The 27,126-nt window shown below is 43.4% G+C and overlaps 1 pseudogene; it reads right to left on the reverse strand.

The window, feature by feature from the left end:
- Positions 1-2,890: 2,890 nt before the first annotated feature.
- On the reverse strand, positions 2,891-14,231 carry LOC115125761 (YTH domain-containing family protein 1-like; annotated as a pseudogene).
- Between the last annotated feature and the right edge of the window lie 12,895 nt (positions 14,232-27,126).

Genomic DNA, 27,126 nt, shown 5'->3' on the forward strand with positions numbered 1-27,126 from the left:
GCAAGTCTATAGTGTAAAGTATAGGCATCACAACCATTCCATGCTTCTTGACCAAAAGAAAGACAACAGTGATGCACGTCTATAGGGTAAAGTATGGGCATCACAACCATTCCATGCTTCTTGACCAAAAGAAAGACAACAGTGATGCATGTCTACAGGGTAAAGTATAGGCATCACAACCATTCCATGCTTCTTGACCAAAAGAAAGACAACAGTGATGCATGTCTATAGGGTAAAGTAGCTTTCTCCACTCGTCTTCTTTCCTTTTTCTATACTGAAGCGAAAGAGGACTGATGAAAGAAACATCACATAAGGCATCCACCCATGTGGCTTTAACACTGTGTTTTCACATTAGTGCAGATCAAGAAGAAGAAGGAAGTGACTTTAGATGGGAAGAATCTCAATTGCATACTTCTAGCGTCCCCTCTCGTCATCTCCTTCTCAAAACCGGTTGGACGAGAAAGCCATAGATCCCACCCCTCTGACCTTCTCCAACGGGTTTTGAGGAGGCAAAAAGAAGATGAGTATGCAATTGAGATTCTCCCTAAATTGAGATGCACCCAGGGTGTCCCCTGTATAAGGTCATGTCTCCAGTCATACGAGGACTATACACGACACTGGCCAGGTAAAGGGGCAGCTACACTACAGAGTACAGACAAATCCAACAGAAGGGACTGTGGTGACACAATCGAGCACCACACATCCAGCAAGTCTGGATCTGATCCACGCACAAGTTACCCAACTTCATGAACACAAGAGATGAGTTCACGCTCATGTACAGTGAGTGGCAGCATTCACATCCATGTCATTACTTTCATTAGCACTCTGTCCTGTCCAAGTGTTCACAGACACATGGCATAAAATGACAGAAAACATTAAAAAGCAGTCAGCACTACTCAAAGGATTTTATGGTATTTAAAGCTGGAATCCGTAGCTCCTTTTGCGATACTAAAACAAATACATTACGTCAAACAATGAACACGGTTTGTTTCCCCTCATACATCAATGCACATCATTGCACCCGCGATAGATCAGAAGAGTACACTCTTCTATGATGATATATATTATATCAATGTGATGCTGGATGCTTCGCTCCTCCATTCATAAACAAAACAATAACAAATGCGGCGCTGTTTCACCTATTGCAGATTCCAGTTTGAACCTGTTGACAGCCTGCATGATTACAGATTGTAGCCTATTAATTAGAGAGATACTTTCAATGTTGAACCCCCAATCAATCTCTATGGATAGATAACTCCTGATACCAATGACTTACTTTCATATATTATCAATGATTCCATTCTAAAAGCACACACACACATTTTCAGCAACAACGAAATACACAGAAACCATATTTCGTTGTCATGTAAATCAGTTACATTATTTTCAGGTTATACATTGTAGGCCTTCTCCATCACTATATGTTCCTAAGTTAAAGCTTAGCATTACAAAGGAAATTATAGATTTCAGAGCTCTACAGTGCAACCATTTCAATCGCATACGCCGCCTAAATATTTTACTGAGCGACCTGGACATTGTATTTAGGAGCACCAGTGGACTTAAGAAAAGAAAAACCACCCAGATGATAGCTGTTGCACTGATACTTCACTATACCGCAGCGCCTGGGTGCCATGGAAAACTCACTGAGCGCAGATTCAAGACCGTCGTGCTTGCACCATTACAACAAAGAAAACGGCTTGTTATTTCAATCATTTTTTCATTGTGCTCCTAAATAATTTCTTTGTGTGCTCCTACATTTTTCAACTAAAGCACACACGTGATCCTTGTCAAAAGAATCAGCGTAGAGCCCTGGATTTAGAGCAAAACAACATTTTGAGAAGCACAAAAAAGTCAAACAAAACAAAGGATTAAGACAAAATGATGGCCAACGGACAATTAACCAAAGTGATTTTCCCAAAAAGAGCAACAAACAATTCAATCATATGTAGCAGTTACATCACATAATTAAAAAAATCATTTTAAAATGGTGAATGCTACATTTCTCTCAGACTGGCTTGAATACATACGTGAACAGAATCTCCCAATGATGAAACATACAAAACCGTCATTTATCAAAACAAACCAAAGTGGGGGGGTATGAGGGATGTAAAATTGTACAATTTTGGATTCAGATGGTGAGAGCTCCGTCATCCTGGAGGACACACATCAGTTACTTACTTCCCAGAGGCCTTTGCACTTCCTCCTGTGAAATGTCCAGAGTCTGTGACTTCACACTATCCCTGATTTCTCTAGCACGGTCAGTTAAAGAGCAGTTCTTTTGACATGTCATCAATAACTAGAAAAGAACACATTAAGGCTCCAGAAAAGCAGCTTTTTGAACTGAAAATTGCCAAAAAATATAGACTTTGTTGATCTTGAATGAAAAATAGATAAACCATTGAAGTCTTATTAATTGCACACAGTTCCAAGTCCAAATTTTTTTGTAGGCACAGTTAAACTGTAGGCACAGTTAAACCTCTGAAGCATGGCAACACCACCCCCTAATGGACAAACAGGGGCAGGACACGGCAGCTCCTGATTGTACAGAAATATAAAGTGGCAGACGTTCTCTTCTCCTTGGTGCTGTCAAACCCTGATTCAATTTGAGCAAGAGAAGGGAGGAAGGGGGCAGGAAAGGTCCAAACCAACCCAGTCTGACGAGAAAGAGTACATGACGGAGAGAACGTAAACATCTGAACTAAAGCAGTGCAGTGGTGGTGGCTAGGTAGTACATTAAATCAGCTTGTTATCCAAGAGCCACAAGAGGTGGTGGGTAGTACGTGGAGCACAAAGCGCAAGTCTTAACGGTGGTGGCAGAAATTCACTACGATTAAATATAAAAAATGACTTATTTTTTAAAATAAATTCTGAATTCCTCTGTCAATGTCTTCTACTGTTGTTAACTTCTGTGTTGGCACTCCTGTGGGGAGACAAGAGAAGGACATGAATAACATTGAATTAGTATCCATTACAGTTTTTTTTGGTTGCTTAAGCACGATTTTCAAAACAGGGCCCGTGTTTTCAAAACACTACACACAATTAGCACAACCACACACCCAATTAGCAAAACACTACAGATCCTTTGCAAAATTAAACACTCTTGTAAAACTATACACTTCTTTTTAAAAACCACACTTTGTTACCATATGAAACACACATTTCACATTACTATACTCTGTTTGCACGATGCTGTGATAAACCTAAAACACTTTTAGCACTTCTACTTCCCTATGATTAGAGTAGGCTACTATCAACAAAGTACAAATATAATGTAAATTCACCAAACACTACACAAGACCAATGTTGCAGACTGAAGAAACTCATTTATTTCTCAACACGCGCAAAATGTTGACATGGAGATTCATAATACTGTAACCAAACGTCACTTTACGTATTGTAAGTTCAAAAAAGAGTTCAAAAAAGTTTTTATCTCTTCGCCTAGTTGGATCTGGCCCGAGAATTTCATCAACATCGCAGGCAATGTTGTCATTAGCAAGACACCTTGGAAAGAAACGTCTTGAATGAGGAATCCATCCTTGCATTGCTGCTACCTCCATCTGGTCACAGGCCTCCTCCATGGCTTGGATGAGGGGTACCTCAGCCTGGAGACGGAGATCATATACCTTCCACCGCCATGCCGAGAAAAACTCTTCTATAGGGTTGAGGAATGGAGAGTATGGTGGAAGATATAGGACGGTGAAATGTGGATGTTGCTGAAACCAGTTCTGAACCAGAGCAGAGCGGTGGAAAGACACATTGTCCCAGACAACAATGTATTGCATATGATCGATTTGATTTGCCGCTGTTATGTTGTGCAATTAGTCCAAGAATGTAAGTATGAGTGCTGTGTTGTAAGGGCCCATATGGGCATGGCGGTGGAGGACCCCATTCTGTGTAATGGCTGCACAGAGTGTTATATTACCCCCAAGTTGCCCTGGGACATTGACTATAGCCCTGTGGCCAATGATGTTTCTTCCCCTCCTTCGTGTTCTCGTCAGGTTGAACCCAGCCTCATCTACGTAAATGAACTCATGCTGGATCTCCTCGCCATCCATTCGTAAAACTCTCTGAAAAACAGTGTCAGGCAAAATTGTGTAGTTCAGTGTAGATCTAGTATACATATTACAGTACAGTAAAAGATTGAGACAGTATGCAAGATCACACTGCTAAAGTAAATACATACCTCTGCATAATCATGCCGCAGTCGTTTCACCCTTTCGGAATTGCGCTCGAAAGGCACTCAATAAATTTGCTTCATTTGAATATGTTTTTTTTTAGGATGCGTGCCAGTGTTGATGTTGACACCTGATGGATATCGTTGAAAATGGCGTGGTTACTGACAATGTTAGCTTGGAGCTGCTTGAGTGTTATAGCATTGTTGGCCAAAACCATGTTTACTATCTTCCTCTCTTGCTGTTTTGTGAACATAGGAGGCTTTCCCCCTTGTCGTCCCTGACCCTCAATCCTATGTAGAAAAAAAACAGTATACAATAGTACAGTAATTTCACAGGAAAAGGTAACAGAAGTGCTGATAGTGCATAGAATACAGTACTGTAAGCAGTTACTGAAACCGTGCAGATGTTTTTGATATGATGATATTTTTACAATACCTATTTTCCAGTCTAAATGTTCTCATCATACGCCGTTAGGCCGTGGTTGACAACGTGGTCAACCAGTGTTGCGCGGATCTCATTTTGTCTTCCTCTTCCTCCTCCTCCTCGTCCTCCTCGTTCTCCTCCTCGTTCTCCTCGTCCTCCTCCTCATCCTCCTCGTTCTCCTTGTCCTCCTCCTCATCCTCCTCGTTCTCCTCGTTCTCCTCGTCCTCCTCCTCCTCGTCTTACTCTTTCTCTGACTCTTTCCATTGTGCTTGAAGACCGATGAACTCACCTGCTGCTTTTTTATAGTGCTTATACACCTGATTGGTGTGTCTACAGTTAAGCAAACGAGTGTTTGCACACCTGATGACTGTGTTGAACCAATTGGTTGGAAGGTGTGGTAATTTGACAGTCAGTGCTTTGGTATTGCAAGGATGTGACTTCATGATAGATTTGTGTGTGTAATGTATGTTAAGTGTGTTTAGTGTTTTGCAAATCACTGTGTGTAGAGTTTTGCAACAAGTGTGAGGTTGACAATGTGCTTATAGTTGTGCAAATATGGGCTGATGTTTTGCTTCTTGAGTGTAAGGTTTTGCTAATAGTGTACTACTTTTCATTTGAGTGTGTAAGCAATCCCAAAAAACTGTAAATAACACTCCAATAAATAAATTTAAACCACAACAGTCACCAAAAAGTGATCCCAGTTAAGGGAAGCTGGACATGTACCTGATCCAGTCAAGTTCGGTTCTGGATGGGTGCAGGTGGCTCAAACACCTGACAGCAGGAGTAGAGGGAGAGAAGAAGAGGTGGCAGTATATAAAGCAACTTCTTATGGACATCTGTTGAAGGGATACGATAGGCTCTAAACTGATCATGATAGGCATACCATTTCATATTCACCAAGATGACAAACGACAAAGCAATGTCAATTAATCAAATATCTTTTACCTGTTTCAAATGACAGCCTTTGAAACAGGTAAACATCAATCCAACTTTATGAGAGGTTGTTTAGCATCCATAAAGCCTAGGAGTGGATGGACTTAACCAGACCTGTGTATCAAACCCACCTCCTCCTGCCTCTTCTCATAGCGGGAGAAGTCATTGAAGATGGAGGTGGTGTGCTTGTTACCCTTGATGATCTTCAGCACCTTCTTGGCCTTCTCCAGAGGGACTTCCTGGGTGTCCCGGGAGTTGGTCACCGGCTTGTTGTCGTTGTTCTCAAGGCGGATGTGGCGCAGCTCGCTGTTGGGCACGTCCTTCATAAACAGCCAGTCCACATCAAACTTACCCTTCCACTTGTCCTGCGTCCACACGCCAGCGCTAGTGCCGTAGTCCACGGGGGAGCGCATCTCTGCCACGCCGTAGAAGTGGCTACTGCCGTTGACGCTGAACAGCATGTAGACGGGTCCCTTGAAGTTGAGGCCCCGGAAGGCCCCGTCCAGGCGCTTGTTGCCGTGCTCGGTGCTGCACCAGATGGAGTACTTGATGGAGCGGTGTATGTCGTCCTCAGAGTAGCTCTTGATGATGAACACACGGCCGCTCTTCAGGTTCTACTCAAACTTGCTGGGGTTGTAGCTGTGAGCTGCACGCAGCTTCTCCAGCACCGGGTGGTTCTCTGCTCCACCAGGTACCATACTGGCAGGACCGAGGGGGGCACCGTTACCCCGGCAACTACGGCAATCATACTGCCACCATCCATTCCGGCCCCTATCTGCCCGTAGCCAAAGTTACGGTTGCTCGGTGCAACCCAGCGGGTCTGGGGTGGTGGGGTTTGGGTGTGGTTCTGGTAGGGTTGAGGGGGCTGGTGGTGCTGGTGCTGTAAGGCCATGGGCTGTATGGGTGCCAATGTCCATGTTGTGTTTGATGGGTGGAGGGGGCAGGGCTCCCCCAGGGCAGGACATGCCTGGTTTCATCTGGGCCTTCAGCTGCTGGGGCTTGGCCGGCTTACTGGCAATGGCCGCTCATGAGTTGGGCTTGGGCAGGGGCATACCGATGGGCGTACCCCCATTCCCCTGCGCCACCGCCGGCGGTCCACCAATCACAGAGCCCACAGCCTTGTCCCCTGACCCCTGGCCTGTGATGTCACCGCCGATTTTTAGGCCCACCATGCCCTGCTCCAGGCTGTTCATGCCTGGAGCCTTGTTGATGGTGTCGCTGTGGAAGCCTGTCTGGCTGTCAGGCACCAGGGTGCCCCCAGGGAGCTGGGAGGGTAGATATAGCCCCGTATGAGCTCTGAGTCTGCTGGCCCTGGGAGCCACTGGTGCCCCAGGTGGAGAAGGTGGGGTTCTCAGGGAAAAAGTTAAAACGATGGGGGTAAATACTGTTACCAAGCCTTCCAGGCTGGCCAAACATGGTGTCGGGCATAAAGTGCTGGTCTCCATTGCTCAAGGGTCCGTAGGGGGTGAGGTAAGGAATGGGAGCCTCGGTGAGGGGGTAGGGGAAGCCGATGGAGAGGGCATAGTAGCTGGACAGGTAGGGGTCAGTCATGGACTGGTAGCTGTTACTCTGTGGAGGTAGAACAATGACATAACTCATCTATGACAGTGATGTAAAAATATGTTTCATGTGTCTTTTGGTGTTTGCTTAACATTATGCAACACTAATAAACAGTTGTTCACAAAACACTCAGCTAGTAAATGGGGAAAAATATAGGTCTGGGAATTGTCAGTGACCTCAAAATACAATATTATGCTTCGGTGCAAGTTCTATATGTATTGCGATTCAGTACTGTGATTTTCTTGCGATTTGATGTTCCACACATATTGCTCACTACATGTCTTCTGCAGAGAGAGAAGAGAGAGCAGGACAAAATGAGTTCTGATCAGTCAGGGAAATAAAAGTGATGAAAACATGTTGGCTCACTATTTAAAAAGATATAGAACAAGTTATAGGATGAAACATCCAGAGGTTGTGGCACAGGTACAGCTGAATAGAGCCACATTCAATGTAGCCAAATATTATAGGGTCCCCTAGGAAACCCTTGTCAACACTTTGGTTCCTACCCTGTTACAATAAGTCCTCCCTGGCATTTTCATTCATTGTCATGCCAAACAACACTGTGTTCGAAGTGTCCACTATTATATTCTAACTATAGATTTATAATAATCATTATATTTCCATGATTCCAACAGGTCACCCAAGTGTTTTGCTATGAATCACAAGTCAAATTGCAATTGCAACATTTGGTTAAAAATAAAGCCTAGTATTTTTTCCCATATCGTGGCAGTGTGAAAATGATCTCAAATGAGGGCAGGAAATGCAGAAATTGATGGAAATGCAGGAAATGATTTTAGGTTGAAGTTGAACAGTATAAACCAATCAGAATGGAGAAAGACCCATTTTGAAATCATTTAGAATATATGTGATGCCACCCTAGGGTCACACACAAATCATAAAGCAAATGTATAATTGTATTATTCAAAAAATAAAACGTCCAAAATGTGAAAAGTACCATGATGTGATATTTTGGTCATGTCGCCCAGCCCTACGTCATCATAATATGCGATACTTGATACTGAGCTTTCTTCTACTATAAATATCCCCCTAGAATGTCCACTTCACTGTGAAAACCAACTGTAAAATGTAAGGCTGGAGCTGGTGTGACAAAAAGAAAACTACAGACACCTGTCTTTCTGTTACAGAAGTATTTTGTGTACGTGGTACGTTCCTGTAGATTGTTCTAAAACCCTTATTTGGTCAACAGAAATAGCCTATGCATTACGTTGATCCCTGTTATGAAAGTATCTGCATGTCCCGGTTTCGCTGTCCGATGCTGTGTGAGAGCCACTCTCACTCCCTCTCCCCACTGTGCACACGGAGGATGGAGAGATATATCTTGAGAAATGCACAGGCATATGACCGTTGCTCAAAAAAGCAATTGCGGGGAAAAAAATACAGTTTCCAAAGCAATTACTGTTGTTGTACTTACAGAGAGGAGTGTCACAACTTTCTGTGAGTCATTTATTTATCTCTTAATATTAAGTTCATGCCACGACTTTTTGGATAACACACCGTGCCTTCAGAAAGTATCATATTTAGAGTTCCCAATTCCTCAGGTAGTGGATAATATACCGTGCCTTCAGAAAGTATCATATTTAGAGTTCCCAATTCCTCAGGTAGTGGATAATATACCGTGTCTTCAGAAATTATCATATTCAGAGTTCCCACTTCCTCAGGTAGTGGATAATATACCGTGCCTTCAGAAAGTATCATATTTAGAGTTCCCACTTCCTCAGGTCGTGGATAATATACCGTGCCTTCAGAAAGTATCGTATTTAGAGTTCCCACTTCCTCAGGTCGTGGATAATATACCGTGCCTTCAGAAAGTATCATATTTAGAGTTCCCACTTCCTCAGGTAGTGGATAATATACCGTGCCTTCAGAAAGTATCATATTTAGAGTTCCCACTTCCTCAGGTAGTGGATAATATACCGTGCCTTCAGAAAGTATTCACACCTCGATTTATTCCACTTTGTTACAGCCTTATTCTAAATGGATTAAATAATAATCTCAACCATATACAGACCCCTTCACTTTGTTACGTTACAGCCTTATTCTAAATGGATTAAATAATAATCTCAACCATATACAGACCCCTTCACTTTGTTACGTTACAGCCTTATTCTAAATGGATTAAATAATAATCTCTAAATGGATTAAATAGGCAGGATTAATGACTTTGTTGCTGTGGTAACTAGTGATGACCAGGCACAACACCGATATAAAGTGTTTTTTCTCAAAGTTGACGTGTCCTACTTATACCAGTACACTCGTAACAACCTAATCATTACGAAACCATGATTCGATCATATAACCCATTCACCCAAATTCGACACTGACCTCCATACAAAAACTCATCGCTTGGTGAACAAAATGCCACCAGCTGGAGAAAAGATTTTTGGACCGGTTATCACTCATGTCGCCTCTTCCTCTCTGTTTTTAGATGATAATAAATGCCTCGTCTCCCAGGTCTGAATCAGTCCCTGATTAGAGGGAAATAATTTTTTAAAAGCACTGGATATGGCTTCGAGGGGTCATTTCTAGAAGGGATGCAGCTAAGGTCAAAGTGATATCAAAAGTTACACGTTCGAATCAGGTGGGGGAGAATTTTTGCATTTTCGTAAATCATTTTCCTAACCTTAACCAGATTCTCCGAACCTGCTACGTTGATTCTCCTAACCTGCTGCGTAAGTTTTCCTTATGCAACGAAAAATTACTTTTGACATTAGTGGCATTTAGCGGCTTCAAAATCACTTTGAGGTCCCGATTTGAATTTGAGAGGCCTAGCCTACGTTAGGGAAATGTGAAACCTTGATTCAAAGATTTAAGACCTTATATAAAAGACCAACCCATCGCTGAAAACTATTTATACAAATGGAGAGTAACTTAACTCTAACCAACTGCAGATTCAACACAAAACACTGCCACGTAAATTCAAAGTCATAAAAAGGCTGTGCAGATATTGAATAATAAGAAACTGTAAACATTATCCTATAAAAGACTGGACAGCATTATCACCTGCGGCCAGTCACTCACCTAGGTTGATTGGCCAGTGAGGTACGGCTCAAAGTCATTATCACCTGCGGCCAGTCACACACCTGGGTTGATTGGCCAGTGAGGTACGGCTCAAAGTCATTATCACCTGCGGCCAGTCACGCACCTGGGTTGATTGGCCAGTGAGGTACGGCTCAAAGTCATTATCACCTGCGGCCAGTCACGCACCTGGGTTGATTGGCCAGTGAGGTACGGCTCAAAGTCATTATCACCTGCGGCCAGTCGCGCACCTGGGTTGATTGGCCAGTGAGGTACGGCTCAAAGTCATTATCACCTGCGGCCAGTCACGCACCTGGGTTGATTGGCCAGTGAGGTACGGCTCAAAGTCATTATCACCTGCGGCCAGTCACGCACCTGGGTTGATTGGCCAGTGAGGTACGGCTCAAAGTCATTATCACCTGCGGCCAGTCGCGCACCTGGGTTGATTGGCCAGTGAGGTACGGCTCAAAGTCATTATCACCTGCGGCCAGTCGCGCACCTGGGTTGATTGGCCAGTGAGGTACGGCTCAAAGTCATTATCACCTGCGGCCAGTCACGCACCTGGGTTGATTGGCCAGTGAGGTACGGCTCAAAGTCATTATCACCTGCGGCCAGTCACGCACCTGGGTTGATTGGCCAGTGAGGTACGGCTCAAAGTCATTGTCGTGGACAGTCTCCTTCGGATGCAGTGAACCATTTTACACTGAAACAACAACACACAATAGTTAGAATTTTGGACAGAAAGAGTGAGGAAGGATTCCTTTCTCAACAATAACAGGTGAGTTAGGTGAAGGGCATTTTGAAGTGTGCTTAGTGGTCAAGGTAGCCTTTCTTAAAACTGTCAGTCAGCTCAGACACCAAGGGGATACGCATGTAGGCTACACCAGCTCCCACGAAATAGGATTTTAGAAGTGCCGTCTTTATTTTGTTACTTATTGGTCGTCTTTGCTTATCAATGCACAAGCAACTTTATTTCCCCACTCCGACATACAATGCATGAAGTTTAAAATGCATTGTAATTACTAAATGGGTAATATTTTCACATTACAATTTTTTCCCCACGAAAACATTTAATTAAATATTTAATCAGTCGTCTTCCTCAAATGAAGGGGATGACAACTCAATCTTTGCTAGAGGGAAGGAATCTGATTTCACTGGTCCTCTACCTGCAGCACAGTCACTTCATTCAGGGGAGTTAGCCTTGAGCTAGTCTGCACTGGAGCAGGATAGTTCTGAAGGATTCGTTGCCATAGAAATGGCTCTAGCTAGAAAGTGAGCCACATTCATATGACTGAATATCCGAGCTGAACTCACTAGACCGAAGTTACCTGGCTAACTCCTCAAACCTACTTCGTAGGATACCTCTCTGGCCCTTGCTGGGAAACAAGTAGTAACCTGGAAGTGGATCAGGCTGTGACCTCAAGGCCCGTGCTGTGCGTCACTACCTGCCTGTTCTGCCAGCCTCTCAATGTCTAACACACAATTAAAGGCTAGTCACAACAACATAATCAACACCCGTCAACGTCACAGCATAACAGCAGTGAATAATCCGTGAGTCACTAAATGTGTGTGTGTGTGGGGGGGATATGTTATGCATAAATCTCTCCTGTCTAAGAGTCCATGTCAAAGTCAACTCATCCAGAAAGTATTGCATTTTTTTTCACTAACTCAGACCAAACAAATGATGTAGATTAGGTTTTTGACTATCCTTTATTTAGCTAACTGACATGCAAAAGGTACTAGACTATCCAAAATACACTATATATAGACATAAGTATGTGGAGTGATGAATCACGCCTCACCATCTGTCAGTCCAACAGACGAATCTGGGTTTGGCGGATGCCAGGAGAGCGCTACCTGTCCCAATGCACAGTGCCAACTGTAAAGTTTGGTGGAGGAGGAATAATGGTCTGGGGCTGTTTTTCATGGTTCGGGCTAGGCCCCTTAGTTCCAGTGAAGGGAAATCTTAATGCCACAGCATACAATGCCATTCTAGATGATTCTGTGCTTCCAACTTTATGGCAACAGTTTGGGGAAGTCCTTTTCCTGTTTCAGCATATCAATGCCCCCGTGTACAAAGCGAGGTCCATACAGAAATGGTTTGTCTAAATCAGTGTGGAAAAACTTGACTGGTCTGCACAAAGCCCTGCCCTCAACCCTTTCGAACACCTTTGGGATGAATTGGAACGCTGATTGCGAGCCAGGCCTAATCCCACAACATCAGTGCCCGACCTCTTGTGACTGAATGGAAGCAAGTCCCAGCAGCAATGTTTCAACATCTAGTGGAAAGCCTTCCCAGAAGAGTGAAGGCTGTTATAACAGCAAAGGGGGGACCAACTCCATATTAATTGCAATGATTTTGGAAGGAAATGTGTGACGAGCAGCTGTCCACATACATAACACAACCAAAAGTATCTCTAGATCGCGCCCTACACTGTCTAGATCAGATACATTTCATGTAGGGGGAAAGCTGTAACTTGGTGCAGTTGACTAATGATCATCTGTCACCTTATTTTTTATTTAACTAGGCAAGTCAGTTAAGAACAAATTCTTATTTACAATGACGGCCTACCCCGGCCAAACACTAACGACGATGGGCCAATTGTGCACCGCCCTATGGGACTCCCAATCACGACCGGTTGTGATACAGCCTGGAATCAAACCAGGGTCTGTAGTGATGCCTCTAGCACTGAGATGCAGTGCCTTAGACCGTTGTGCCACTCGGGAGCCCCTCATTTAGGCTGTCTTTGTGGGAGAACCATCTGAGGAAAGTGTTCTATATGGACCCAAAGGGATTCTATATGGACCCAAAGGGATTCTAAATGGACCCAAAGGGATTCTATATGGACCCAAAGGGATTCTATATGGACCCAAAATGATACTATATGGACCCAAAATGATACTATATGGACCCAAAAGGATTCTATATGGACCCAAAAGGATTCTATATGGACCCAAAGCGATTCTATATGGACCCAAAGGGATTCTATATGGACCCAAAGGGATTCTATATGGACCCAAAGGGATTCTATATGGACCCAAAGGGATTCTAAATGGCCCCAAAGGGATTCTATATGGACCCAAAGGGATTCTATATGGACCCAAAGGGATTCGATATGGACCCAAAATGATACTATATGGACCCAAAAGGATTCCATATGGACCCAAAGCGATTCTATATGGACCCAAAGGGATTCTATATGGACCCAAAGGGATTGTAAATGGACCCAAAGGGATTGTAAATGGACCCAAAGGGATTCTAAATGGACCCAAAGGGATTCTATATGGACCCAAAGGGATTCTATATGGACCCAAAAGGATTCTTTAAAGCGTTCCCCCGCAGGACCAGCCGAAGAAGCCTTTTAGGTTCTAGGTAGAATCTTTTTTTCTACATCACAGTTTAATTCAGGATAGAGATACGCTTTTCAAACAAACAGGCCTATGTGAAATGCAATGATTCTTACCTTTAGATGCCTGTCCCTTTGACCTCTGCATCATGCCCGGGGGAAACAAACATACATGTTAGGCTTTCAAAGGGAGCTTCACCAAACATGGACTAGATAACTAAGTAGCCAACTGATATGCTAACTTAACTAGCGTTAGCTGACCGGTTAGTTAGCCATCATAAGGCTAACATTAGCTAGTTAGAAGTTGTGGCTGTGTAACACTATGGGAGAATCCCATCTGCTGGTTAGCCTCCCGGCTAAACGCCTACTATGACTAACTAGCTAGCGGTAGTTTACAGTCAAGCAACGCAAACATTGCAAGATGGCTGGCTTCCAAGCTAGATTTGGCTCATTACACATTTAGCCAACTTCAAATGTTAACCAATGACCCATTTACATGTGACTTTACGAGGTTAGTTAACGTTAAACACCGGATTTCTTAACAAGTTAGCTAGCAAGCTAATGTTCACTAGCAAATAGCTTGTTTTCCCTCAAAAACAATGTATCAACCTATGCAACTTGGCTTGCTTGACAACAAACTCCCTGGCAAAATCAAAGCGTTGGCTAGCTTAACGGTAGACATAAAATAAGTCTGAAACGTAAAGAGCTAGTTAACGTCAGTCTTGCCTACCTGAGGGTCAAGGCTTGCGGCAGACATAATTCATCAAGTCCCTGGATTCGGAGCCTAGCAGGTCACGGTATCGTCTCTGGGCCCCGGTTGTTCTCAGCTCAGTTAACGTTAGCTAAAGTGTTTTTCCGCTGCACGCAGTCAGCTATTCCCAGATCAACTTCCACAGTCTCAGTCTTATACGGTCCAAAGGTAAACAAGTCCGGATATTATTTCCACATCTCCACAGAGTGTTGTTATTGGATCCGGTACAATACTTGTCCACTGCTGAATCTTTTGCGTCTTTTTTTGTTTTACTCCAGAGATCCCTCCTCAGTTAGCGACGGGCCCTGACCCCTCCTCAGTCAGCGACGGGCCCTGACCCCTCCTCAGTCAGCGACGGGCCCTGACCCCTCCTCAGTCAGCGACGGGCCCTGACCCCTCCTCAGTCAGCGACGGGCCCTAACCCCTCCTCAGTAAGCGATGGGCCCTTACTCCTCAGTTAGCGACGGGCCCTGCACCCTCCTCAGTAAGCGACGGGCCCTGACCCCTCAGTCAGCGACGGGCACCGACCCCTCCTCAGTTAGCGACGGGCCCTGCACCCTCCTCAGTCAGCAACGGGCCCTGACCCCTCCTCAGTCAGCGGCAGGCCCTGACCCCTCCTCAGTCAGCGACGGGCACTGAACCCTCAGTCAACGACGGGCCCTGCACCCTCCTCAGTCAGCGACGGGCCCTGACCCCTCCTCAGTTAGCGACGGGCCCTGACCCCTCAGTTAGCGACGGGCCCTGACCCCTCCTCAGTTAGCGACGGGCCCTGACCCCTCCTCAGTTAGCGACGGGTCCTGACCCCTCCTCAGTTAGCGACGGGCTCTGACCCTCCTCAGTTAGCGACGGGCCCTTACCCCTCCTCAGTTAGCGACGGGCCCTGACCCCTCCTCAGTTAGCGACGGGCCTGTCCACTTCCCCCAATGGCTGCTCCATCCGGGTTCTAGGCAGGGCTCTGAGTCAGCGACACCGTTTTTTGGAGAGGAGGTGGCGGTGGACCACCACTGCAGGTTAGAATGGCTCTATGCATTATACCGCCTCCTACGTTGTCATTTACTTCCGACCGGGTTGATGACTTCCGGAGCGAGTTCTGCTATTGTTTTTATCATTAGCTTACCAGCTATCGTCGATGCATTTCTGACTGAAATAGTTCGCAATTACTACGTTTAAATTACAGCGAAGGAGGTGCTAATGAACATTGTTCAGTTTATTCCAAATGTAACGGTATTGTGAGCTTCTATCGTTTCCCGGTCGATGTTGAGCTCAGAAAGAAGGTGGTTGGTGACAATACGTTGTGACAACTTTACTGTCACCAAACACACAAAGGTGTGTAGGACACATTTCGTCGAAAGTGACTTTGTTGGGGGAAACATTGGCGGGCGACAATACCTAAAAAGAGGTGTTGTTTATACTGTCTTGGCGTGTAACTGGCACATTGAAAAGAGACCTGGTGTTTGGGGAAGAAGACCTCCTGCTCTGACTGGGGGGGATGAAGAACAAGGTGCGCTGCCTGTGGACTGTGCCGTGTCTGATGCGGTCCAGACCCATGATTACTGTGCTGCCTCTGAATCCGCAGCCCTGGACATGGCCCTAATGGCAAACCATGAGCACGTAAGAGAAATTGAGGAGCTTCGAGCCAAACTGGAGAAACTGACCACCCAACGTGGTCTACAGCGATTTGCTGGTTTTGACGAGGATATATACGTTTTTACACAAGGTACAGTAAAGATTTATTATTATGATTTATTTATTATTGTTATTACTTACTATTGTTTATTATTTACTATTAATTATTAGTATTATTATCCTAAAGTCCATCTTACCTTTCAGTACATGTTCATTGTTATTTGATACTGGGCTAGCATATCATATCACATTGAATGTATAGTGTCTTTACATTAGTTTTCAGTTGACCCCCCAAAAATGCTCCCAGGTCGTTGCTTCAAATACGATTTGGTTCTTAGTCCACTTTCCAGGTTAAATAACAGAACATTTAAAACAAATTCACTGCTGTGATGATAGCTGTTGTGAATTGCAGAAAGAATAAGACAGGCTACAATAGCAGCTAGGTCATGTCTAGTGCTAGGGCTTAGAGAAGATGGGCAATAACAGTAATGAGCTTTTTTGGTATTCAAATACTCAGGGTCCATCTTTAGATTTGCAAGCTACACCCACCTGATGGCCTTCTGGCACTTGATTGAGCGGGCAGCAGAGACCAAGTTTATAAGTCACAAGCACCAATCCATCTGAAAGTGTTACTCGAAGAAAACCGGTAAGGGACAACTTCATTAAATACTTAAGAGTATATTATTTGATCTTACTGTAATTGTTAAACATTTACTTTTTGTTATGGACCGAATATAAGGACTATTGTACTTAAATGGGTTTCTTTACATTCAGACACTGCCATCAATCAACGAGTTCTTATTTGTGACTCATCTGTCTGAAACAGAAGGATTTGGCTCATCGGTTCAGTATCCACCAATCGACAGTGAGACGGATTATCATCTCTTGGGCCAACTTCCTCTACTGTCTGCTTGGATCAGCACGGGTATGGATCCCCAAGGAAACCATCAAAGCCCACCTGCCACCTGAGTTCAAGGACTATCCAGACACCCAGGTAGTGATCGACTGCACGGAACTCCATCTTCACTACTACTGCAGAGTGAGGTGTTTTCTTCCTACAAGTCACACTGTACCTTTAAGGGCATGTTGGGAACATCACCACATGGAGCTGTCACTGCTGTGTCATGTTTGTGTCCTGGATCTGTGAGTGACAAGGAGATCTTCAAGCAGTCTGGAATTATTTCCTTACTCACCTCTGACATGGCCATTATGGTGGATAAGGGCTTTCTCGTAGATGACATTGTTCCGTGCAAGGTCTACCGGCCAGCCTTTCTGTCAAGACGCGCGCAGGAGGTTAGGGAGACGCAATCCATTGCCAGGCTGAGAGGGCAGGAGATTAGGGAGACCCAATCCATTGCCAGGCTGAGAGGGCAGGAGGTTAGGGAGACCCAATCCATTGCCAGGCTGAGAGGGCAGGAGGTTAGGGAGACCCAATCCATTGCCAGGTGGTTAGAGAGACCCAATCCATTGCCAGGCTGAGAGGGCAGGAGGTTAGGAATACCCAATCCATTGCCAGGCTGAGAGGGCAAGAGGTTAGGGAGACCCAATTAATTGCCAGGCTGAGAGGGCAAGAGGTTAGGGAGACCCAATTCATTGCCAGGCTGAGAGGGCAGGAGGTTAGGGAGACCCAATTCATTTCCAGGCTGAGAGGGCAGGAGGTTAGGGAGACCGAATCCATTGCCAGGCTGAGAGGGCAAGAGGTTAGGGAGACCCAATGCATTGCCAGGCTGAGAGTGCATGTTGAAAGAATGATCCGCAGAGTAAAGGAGCACAAGCTGTTTGACACAGTCATCCCCCTGACCATCTCAGGCGTGGCGTGCCTGTTGGTCAACTATCAAAATGGACCTTTGGTCAGAGCACGGGCCAAGCCAATGTAAATGTACATGTGTTTGTTTGCTAGCAGCAAAATAATAATTTGTTTATCTATGACATGGATCAATCATTTGTGTTGTAGTGCATATCAGTTTGTGTGGAGCTTGTATTGGCTTTAATTAGGCAATGAGTAACAGGGGTGGGGGAAAGAAATCATTTAAACACAGAATAGCCAGAATGCAAGATTGAATACAATGTTAGAGATGTGTAATTGATTAACTGAACTGTTGAACATTTGCTGAAATATTTTTTTTTAAACAAATCTATTCTACTGTAGTTCTCTTCACAAGAACATCAATACTTATTTTTCATGAAACCACTAAACTTGGCAGCCATGCAGGGGATCCATTCAGGTGCGTGAGACACTTCTGTAAGTAGTAGTAAAAATAAAAGTGGTCAACCTTCTCTCTTATAGTTGTTGAAACCTGTAGATCTTTATATATCCTTTCAACTAGGATGTCCTCCTGTGTACAGATGAGAAAATCACACCAGCTAAAACCTGTGAGAAGGATTTGACCTTTCACCTGCCAGTAGTAAGCATGAGATCTCTTCAACTTCAACTCTCCATTCTGTATCCTCAGGTAAGGACATCAGCTCTCCATTCTGTATCTTCAGGTAAGGACATCAGCTCCCCATTCTGTATCTTCAGGTAAGGACATCAGCTCTCCATTCTGTATCTTCAGGTAAGGACATCAGCTCTCCATTCTGTATCTTCAGGTAAGGACATCAGCTCTCCATTCTGTATCTTCAGGTAAGGACATCAGCTCCCCATTCTGTATCCTCAGGTAAGGACATCAGCTCCTCATTTTGCTCCCTCATGATGCCATCTATTTTGTGAAGTGCATCAGTCCCTCCTGCAGCAAAGCACCACCACAATATGATGCTGCCACCCCCGTGCTTCACGGTTGGGATGGTGTTCTTCGGCTTGCAAGCCTCCCCCTTTTTCCTCCAAACATAATGATGGTCATTATGGCCAAACAGTTATATTTTTGTTTCATCAGACCAGAGGACATTTCTCCAGAAAGTACGATCTTTGTCCCCATGTGCAGTTGCAAACCGTAGTCTGGCTTTTTTTATGGCGGTTTTGGAGCAGTGGCTTCTTCCTTGGTGAGCGGCCTTTCAGGTTATGTCGCTATAGGACTCATTTTACTGTGGATATAGATACTTTTGTACCTGTTTCCTCTAGCATCTTCACAAGGTCCTTTGCTGTTGTTCTGGGATTGATTTGCACTTTTTGCACCAAAGTACATTCATCGCTAGGAGACAGAACGCCTCTCCTTCCTGAGCGGTATGACGGCTGCGTGGTCCCATGGTGTTTATACTTAATATTGTTTGTAGAGATGAACGTGGTACATTCAGGCGTTTTGATATTGCTCCCAAGGATGAACCAGACTTGTGGAGGTCTACCATTTTTTCTGAGGTCTTGGCTGATTTCTTTTGATTTTCCCATGGTGTCAAGCAAAGAGGCACTGAGTTTGAAGGTAGGCCTTGAAATAAATCCACAGGTACACCTCCAATTGACTCAAATGATGTCAACAGAAGCTTCTAAAGCCATGACATTATTTTCTGGAATTTTCCAAGCTGTTTAAAGGCACAATCAACTTAGTGTATGTAAACTTCTGACCCATTGGAATTGTGATACAATGAATTATAAGTGAAATAATCTGTCTGTAAACAATTGTTGGAATAATGACTTGTGTCATGCACAAAGCAGATGTCCTAACCGACTTGCCAAAACTATATGTTAACAAGGTATTTGTGGAATGGTTGAAAAACGAGTTTTAATGACTCCAACCTAAGTGTATGTAAACTTCCGACTTCAACTGTATACACAATTCTTGCCACCAACAAAATGTTCAATATTTGGGGCATAAAATCATCGAAGCTCTGAAGATTTTGTTGTGAGGATACAGAATCAATAGACCATTTACTTTGGTATTGCCCTCAGGTAGCCTGTTTCTTGTATCGGGTTCAGGAATGGCTGAAAATGCATAGCATTGATCTAAAATTGACCCTAGAAATAGTATTGTTAGGAGATCTGGAGAGACCGGGTCAGTCAACTCGCAATCTTTGGATTATATTCGAGTAGATAGATTGAAATTGTATGTTAAACATCACAGTTGAAAGATAGATATGGTGTATAAATCCGAAGTGGGTGGCCAGCAGAGATAGATGGAATGGGCTGAGGGAAACTGAGGGTTGGGATGTGGAACCAGAGACAAGTGGGAGTAGAGTTGCTGTGCGGGAGATAGAATGATGGTCAGAGATAAATGTAAAAAATAAAGTAAAAATGAAACATAATAAAAAGTACATTTGAATGACACTGAGGGGCAGTGTTTTACAGCTAATGTCGGTTTGCTGATGCCATCCAGGTGTTTGTACACATGCATATACACACACTCTCATTCAAATAAATGCATACAAGAACACACACATACATGTAATAGTGCCAGACATGCACACAAACATAAACAGTTGGCATTGATGTTATGATTTTAGTTGTCCTTGATGTCCTTTGTAGTTTCTTATTACATTTTTTTGCATTGTTCTTTGCTGTTTTCTTCTGTCTTTCTTTCTTTAGTTCTTTCTCTTGGTTGTTGGTGCATTGGGGGGGTTCTTGGGGGTGGGGAATGGAATTCATTGTATTTGTTTATTTTTTCTTCTTGGGGGGGGGACTGTGGGAGGGGTCTCGAATGGTTGAGGGACAGCTATTGGGGATCTGTGGGGGGATCTTGGAGGGTTAGGGTTCACGTTTTTTTGGCCTGGTGGGAGATCTGTCAACGTGCCCTTGAGCAGGGCATTGACCCTGGATGAATCTGTGTCACTCTGAATGGGAGTCTGTTGGATGACTGGTATGTTGTAGTTGTTGAGCGGCTTCATTGCAAGTATATTGTATGTTTCGGATATTCAATAAAAAAAGAAAGAAGAAAAAAGAAAATGAGGTGACCAAAGTCCAGAGCATTTCATATGCAGCAGCTATTAAAAGGGTTGAGGGTTTGAATGGTGCTCCTGAACAGTCCATTGTGGTGGATAGGCCTTCACTGCAGGCTGCAGAGTTTGCCTTTCACCAGCAGGATCCTGACATTTTCTTCTTAAGGCTAGGGGGCAGTATTCGGAAGTTCGGCTGACTGACGTGCCCAAAGTAAACTGCCTGTTACTCAGGCCCAGAAGCTAGGATATGCATATAATTGTTAGGATTGGATAGAAATACTCTAAAGTTTCTAGAACTGAAACTGAACTGATATGGCAGGCGGATATCCGAAGAGAATCCATCCGTAAATATTTCCGGGCTTGTTTTTTGAAAAATGACTTAGTAATTGTAGTTTTTCAAGGTGGCTCTCATTTTGGACTGTATTCATGTGGCGCGCGCGGATGAGGGCGCGCACTTTGATATTTATCTCCGGTATTGAACATACTACATTCAGTCTTAAATTGTATCATTTATTTACATATTAGGGTACCTGAGGATTGATTAGAAACATTGTTTGGCTTGTTTGGACGAAGTTTATTGGTAACTTTTGGGATTCCTTTGTATGCATGTTGAACGAGTGGAACGGGTGGATTACTGAATCAAACGCGCCAACTAAGCTGACATTTTTGGGATATAAAGAAGGACTTAATCGAACAAAACAACCATTTGTTGTGTAGCTGGGACCCTTGGGATTGCAAACAGAGGAAGACCTTCAAAGGTAAGTGATTTATTTTATTGCTATTTCTGACTTTTGTGATGCCTCTGCTGGTTTGGAAAATGTTTTTAATGCTTTTGTATGCGGGGTGCTGTCCTCAGATAATCGCATGGTATCCTTTCGCCATAAAGCCTTTTTGAAATCTGACAACGTGGTTGGCTTAACAAGAAGTTAAGCTATGATGTAGGACACTTGTATGTTCATGAATGTTTATATTACAATATTTGTATTTTGAATTTCGTGCTCTGCAATGTCACCGAATGTTGTCGAGGTGGGTTACTAGCGCCCCACTAGGCTACATTATGAGTGGTGGTGAGTAGATGTGCTTGTTTTGAGATCAAAGTGAGAGCTGCATGTAGCCATGTATGCACATTTGTTCATATTATTTGCTAGTTAAAATGAGTTATTAGCCTAGTTATAGCTAATTTCTTTCTTGTCTGTTTCTCTGTAATAATGGTTTGGGACAAATAAATACTTTTATTTTGTCAAGTGGTTTCTTGCATCAAACAACCTCCTTGATAAACATGATTTTTTTTCAAAAGTCTCATGTAATGTAGGCATTGAACACTACTGTGGCTGAATGATAGAACAGCTATTTGCATATATAAATGTTATGGAATGTGTTTTTTTCCATTGTTTGTAATGGTAGGCCACTCTGATAGACCTACCTGGCCACTGTTAAAACTGTAACTTAAAGCGATATCAGACCTCAGGTTAAGCCCCAGATGCAGACAGTTCAACATAGCAAAAGCGTATTACAAAAACAGGGGGCAGGCATACGACAGGTCAAGGGCAGCCAGAGGTTGTCACGTCCTGACCTTAGTTCCTTTTTTACGTCTCTATTTTGGTTTGGTCAGGGCGTGAGTTGGGGTGGGCATTCTAGGTTTTTTACTTCTATGTGTTTGTCCTGGGATGGTTCCCAATCAGAGGCAGCTGTCAATCGTTGTCTCTGATTGTGAACCATACTTAGGTAGCCTGTTCCCGCCTGTGTTTGTGAGTAGTTGTTTCCTGTTTTGTGTATTTTCACCTTACAGGACTGTTTCGTGTCGTTTATGCTCTTTGTTGTTTTTTTGTCATTCAGTGTTCAGTTTATTTCATTAAATTTACAATGAACACTTACCACGCTGCGTGTTGGTCCGATGATTCCTATTCCTCCTCATTAGACGAAGAGGAGACTCGTTACAGAGCTCAGTAATCCAGAGCAGAGTCCGAAAGGTACAGAACAGGAGCAGGCAGGCTCAGGGTCAGGGCAGGCAGAGGTCGGTCATCCATGGCAGTGTCACAAGGTACAGAGCAGCAGGCAGGCTCAGGTCAGGGCAGGCAGATGGTCAAAACCAGGAAAACTAGAAAACAGGGACTAGAGAGAACAGGAGTAGGGGAAAACCGCTGGTAGGCTTGACGGAGACAAGACAAACTGGCAACAGACAAACAGAGAACACAGGTATAAATACACAGGGGATAATGGAAGGGGTGGAGACAAGCACAAAGACAGGTGAAACCAATCAGGGTGTGACGAGTGGGTACAGCAGTAAATGTGCACGAGAAGTTGAACATAATTTTTGCGTTCAAGTTTGTGCTCAGCAGACCTGAAATATGTTCAGAGCTAAATTGTTTTTGAGGGAACATTGGACACAGGGCTTCAGTAAAAAATGTATTTGCCTAGGCTAGGCCTAAATCAATATGCTGATACCCTTGGCCTAACAGATTTGAATTGGAAATGTAATATGTGGGCCAATGACAAGTCTAATTCCATGATGAGCCATGCAAACTGTAGACTTTGAGTTAATTGGCTTTATGCCTAAATCTGCAACAACAAAGATCTGGGGGATGTACCCTAGATCCCCGGCTATAAATCCTGAATATATTTAAGTACGCCTATAGGTCAAGGCTTTGTACTGTACACCTTTACCAACTTGAAGAAGGCTCCCTGGTCTTCTGATTATTCCTTGTGCTACGTTACTATCAGTGACGATTTTAGCATGTAAATCTAAAAAAACAGTGCCCACAAACTGTTAGGGCCGACATAAAGAGTCCCAACAGAAGTCCCAACACCTTACCACTGTTACATCTGGCTATCAGCGGAGCCTTGTCTGGCAGTGAAACAGTTCATTCAGCCTCATTTACTGCCTTTAAAAACAACATAGCTGATATGGCTGACTTGCTTAAACAAATGTGGTTTCTACTGACAATTGAGATGTACAAACTATGGCATAAGGGGACGACAAGCAAATAAGAGGCAATCAGTAATTTCAATTAAGACATTAATGAGCGAGCTATGATGGACGTAGTCAATATAACTATTTGTACAGTACTTTTGAAATGTACAGTGACATAATTCAAAACATGGGCCATTCTTACAGTATTCTCCCTGTACACCAAGTCACAACCGTGGGATAAATGAAGGGGGCATATAAGCAGACAACGAAAGCTCTTACAATATTCGATGATGACATTTCTCTAAAAGAGGCTATAGGCTACATGTGCACCAGCAAGTCGGAACAGTAGGCAAAATTAGCAGGGGAAACGGGAACAAATTATTAGGGTGGGGCATATGGGCTACTAACAGCTTACTACACACCGTATACTTAGTATTACTTTCTTTGCTACCGTGTACATATCTCCCTGGCATAACATTTATGCAAGACATTTTTGGACTCACCTTGTTGTGCTATGCTCACTTGAGCAGGAAGCTGGTGTGGCAGTCCTTCGTGGGCAAATTTTGTCATCGAACTTTGTCATCAAAGTCTGGTATTCTCTGGATTTATGGTGCTTTCAAGACAACTGGGAACTCTGAAGAAAACAAGGTTGAATCATGATGACGTCAGTAATCTTCAGATTGGCGCTCTAGAAAGAGGCCACAGTTTCTGACTTGCAATTCCGAGTTGGATGACCGTTCAAAATGTATTTTCCCAGTCAGAACTAGTTTTTTTCCCGAAGTTCCCAGTTGTCTTGAACTCACTGAAATCAGATTTCCCAGTTCTGAGTTTCCAGTTGTTTTGAGCGTGTCATGCTGGATTGACACCATGGCCAATGTTGAATGTTTATCCTTTTAAGCTTGGAAAAGAGACCCTTAAACCCAGACTTGAACCACACACCCACTCCACTGAATAGCAGGCTAGTGATTGCTTTGCAATGCTTGCAATTAGCCACTGACTCCTTACAAACCACTCATTGTTGAATTCGCGATTTCCAACTTGTTGTGTAATGTTTATGTCCAATGGCCGATGACCACCGATACGTTTTATCTATAATTTATCTTCATTAATTATCTTCATATGACAAGGATTAAAAAGGATTTGCCAGTAGATTGTCGACTTGATTTAATATGATGACTGCTAGCATGCTAGCTAAGATCAGTCCAATCAAAACTGCTGTAGTTATAACGTGATTTGACATCATTTTCTGTGGCCAATGACCTTGAGCCTTCTCGGATGGGCACTTCTAATGTAACTCCATGGCAGTACCTAAGAGGCTTACATTTTCGTGCTCTAACCTTAGATTTGGCGGTGACGTAGTATGCCCATGAGTGACAGAACACTGAGCCAATCACGGCGCAACTAGAGAACATTACCAACCCCTACGCTCCGTTTTTTCCACTGGCTGTTTTTTCCACTGGCTGACTGAGCTTGGCTGAAACACCTGCATTTTGGAGCTGCCTTATGCAAGAAAGCAAAAAAGAGACGAAGTTTGTATGTGACTTTATAAACATATATTTTTTAACAATGTTTGCAAGCTGGTATGTTACATGCATCAATGTTAAAATAATATGCAAAACAGGCATCCCCACCAAAAAATAAGCCGAGGCCCACTGATTATCGAGGAGGAGTGTTGGAAAGATCTTTCAAATAGGCTACTGTGAAGAACTATTATCATTCACATGGAATACAACAAAATGATTTTGTTGACTTATTGTGTGAGGTGAATAAAAAATGAAGCTCAGTTTATTAGTGGTGGTGATACATGCAGTCAGTTAGCCTACCTGCATGCGTGCTCATGCGCGTGCGACCCGTCAACATTAAGAGGACAGAGAAACCAGACATGTTCATTGCTCATATGGAGTGCTCCAAACAAAATACAATGACAAAAATGACTAAATTAAAAAATGATGGTAGGAAATAAACCAAAACTTGTTTCTCACAAGTGTAGCAGGTTGTGAACTCTGCAACCAACTATCCTCTCAGAGAATGAGAACATAAATGACTGCAGGCCTAATTAATCCAAGCATGAACAGAAATGTACATAACCAAATTATGGGAATTAATGGTAAATGTACTACTGGTGACAAATGTAATGGGGAGTTGATTAAAATAAAGAATCAATGGGCAAACAATTAGTACAATAAAACAATGAATCTGCAAGAATTGGCGTGAGACAGCTGAGCATATTAGGGAGAGCTAAGCGCATTCTGGAAAGAGACATGCAAATATCTTCACCACACACTCCTCCCCTTGTTGTTGTCTCAACATTTCAAATTATACATTATAAATTATCTTCACACATATTTTACATGCATTGCTTTTCAGTCAATAATCAGCTAGGCCTATTGCCACCCGCGCTGCCCAAATTGAAAATAAATCCAATCAAATTTGATTTGTCACATGTGCTGAATACAACAGGTCTAGCTAGACCTTACAGTGAAATGCTGAATACAACAGGTCTAGCTAGACCTTACAGTGAAATGCTGAATACAACAGGTCTAGCTAGACCTTACAGTGAAATGCTGAATACAACAGTTCTAGCATTTAGATTCCCTGGCTACAGTGAATATGCTGAATACAACAGGTCTAGCTAGACCTTACAGTGAAATGCTGAATACAACAGGTCTAGCTAGACCTTACAGTGAAATGCTGAATACAACAGTTCTAGCTAGACCTTACAGTGAATATGCTGAATACAACAGGTCTAGCTAGACCTTACAGTGAAATGCTGAATACAACAGGTCTAGCTAGACCTTACAGTGAAATGCTTACAAGCCCTTGATGATTGAGTTGGAGCGTAACCAATAAGTGTTAAGAAAGTATTTACAAAAAAACAGAGGGGGGAGGTCTACATGCTTGTGATTTGAAGCTTTACAAGAAGCTAATGGGAACAAACTCCCTCACGACGCCAGGACAGCGGAGTCAATCACCACCTTCCGGAGACACCTGAAACCCCACCTCTTTCAGGAATACCTAGGATAGGATAAAGTAATCCTTCTCAGGCCCCCTTAAAAGATTTAGATGCACTATTGTAAAGTGGCTGTTCCACTGGATGTCATAAGGTGAACGCACCAATTTGTAAGTCGCTCTGGATAAGAGCGTCTGCTAAATGACTTAAATGTAAATGTAAATGTAATGATCCTCTGTGGCTTAATCATGATCTCTGGTGAAGCATTATGAATTACTTTTATTCATTTTGTATAGACAACAGTAACTTTATCATTTTAGCAAATTCATTTCAATTTACTTTAAGCTGCAGTGACTACTGTTACCTAATCATGTCCTATGCTTAAGCTACTCATCACATTAGGATAAAAAAAAATCAGAACCCGCACTGAGCACCATCTACTCAAAACATTTTCCATGCTGCTATAACTCTTTTCATGCATACAACATTACTACCCTTGCGTACAGGTTGCAGCTGCGAGGTTTGACCACATGGGACTGACTGCTTTCTGTTGAGTGAGTTCTGGAATGCTGCCTTACTGCGCAATCCCTTCATACAGCTGCAGGGAATAT

The sequence above is a fragment of the Oncorhynchus nerka genome, linkage group LG20 (genome assembly GCF_034236695.1).
Source record: "Oncorhynchus nerka isolate Pitt River linkage group LG20, Oner_Uvic_2.0, whole genome shotgun sequence".
Taxonomy (NCBI): domain Eukaryota; kingdom Metazoa; phylum Chordata; class Actinopteri; order Salmoniformes; family Salmonidae; genus Oncorhynchus; species Oncorhynchus nerka.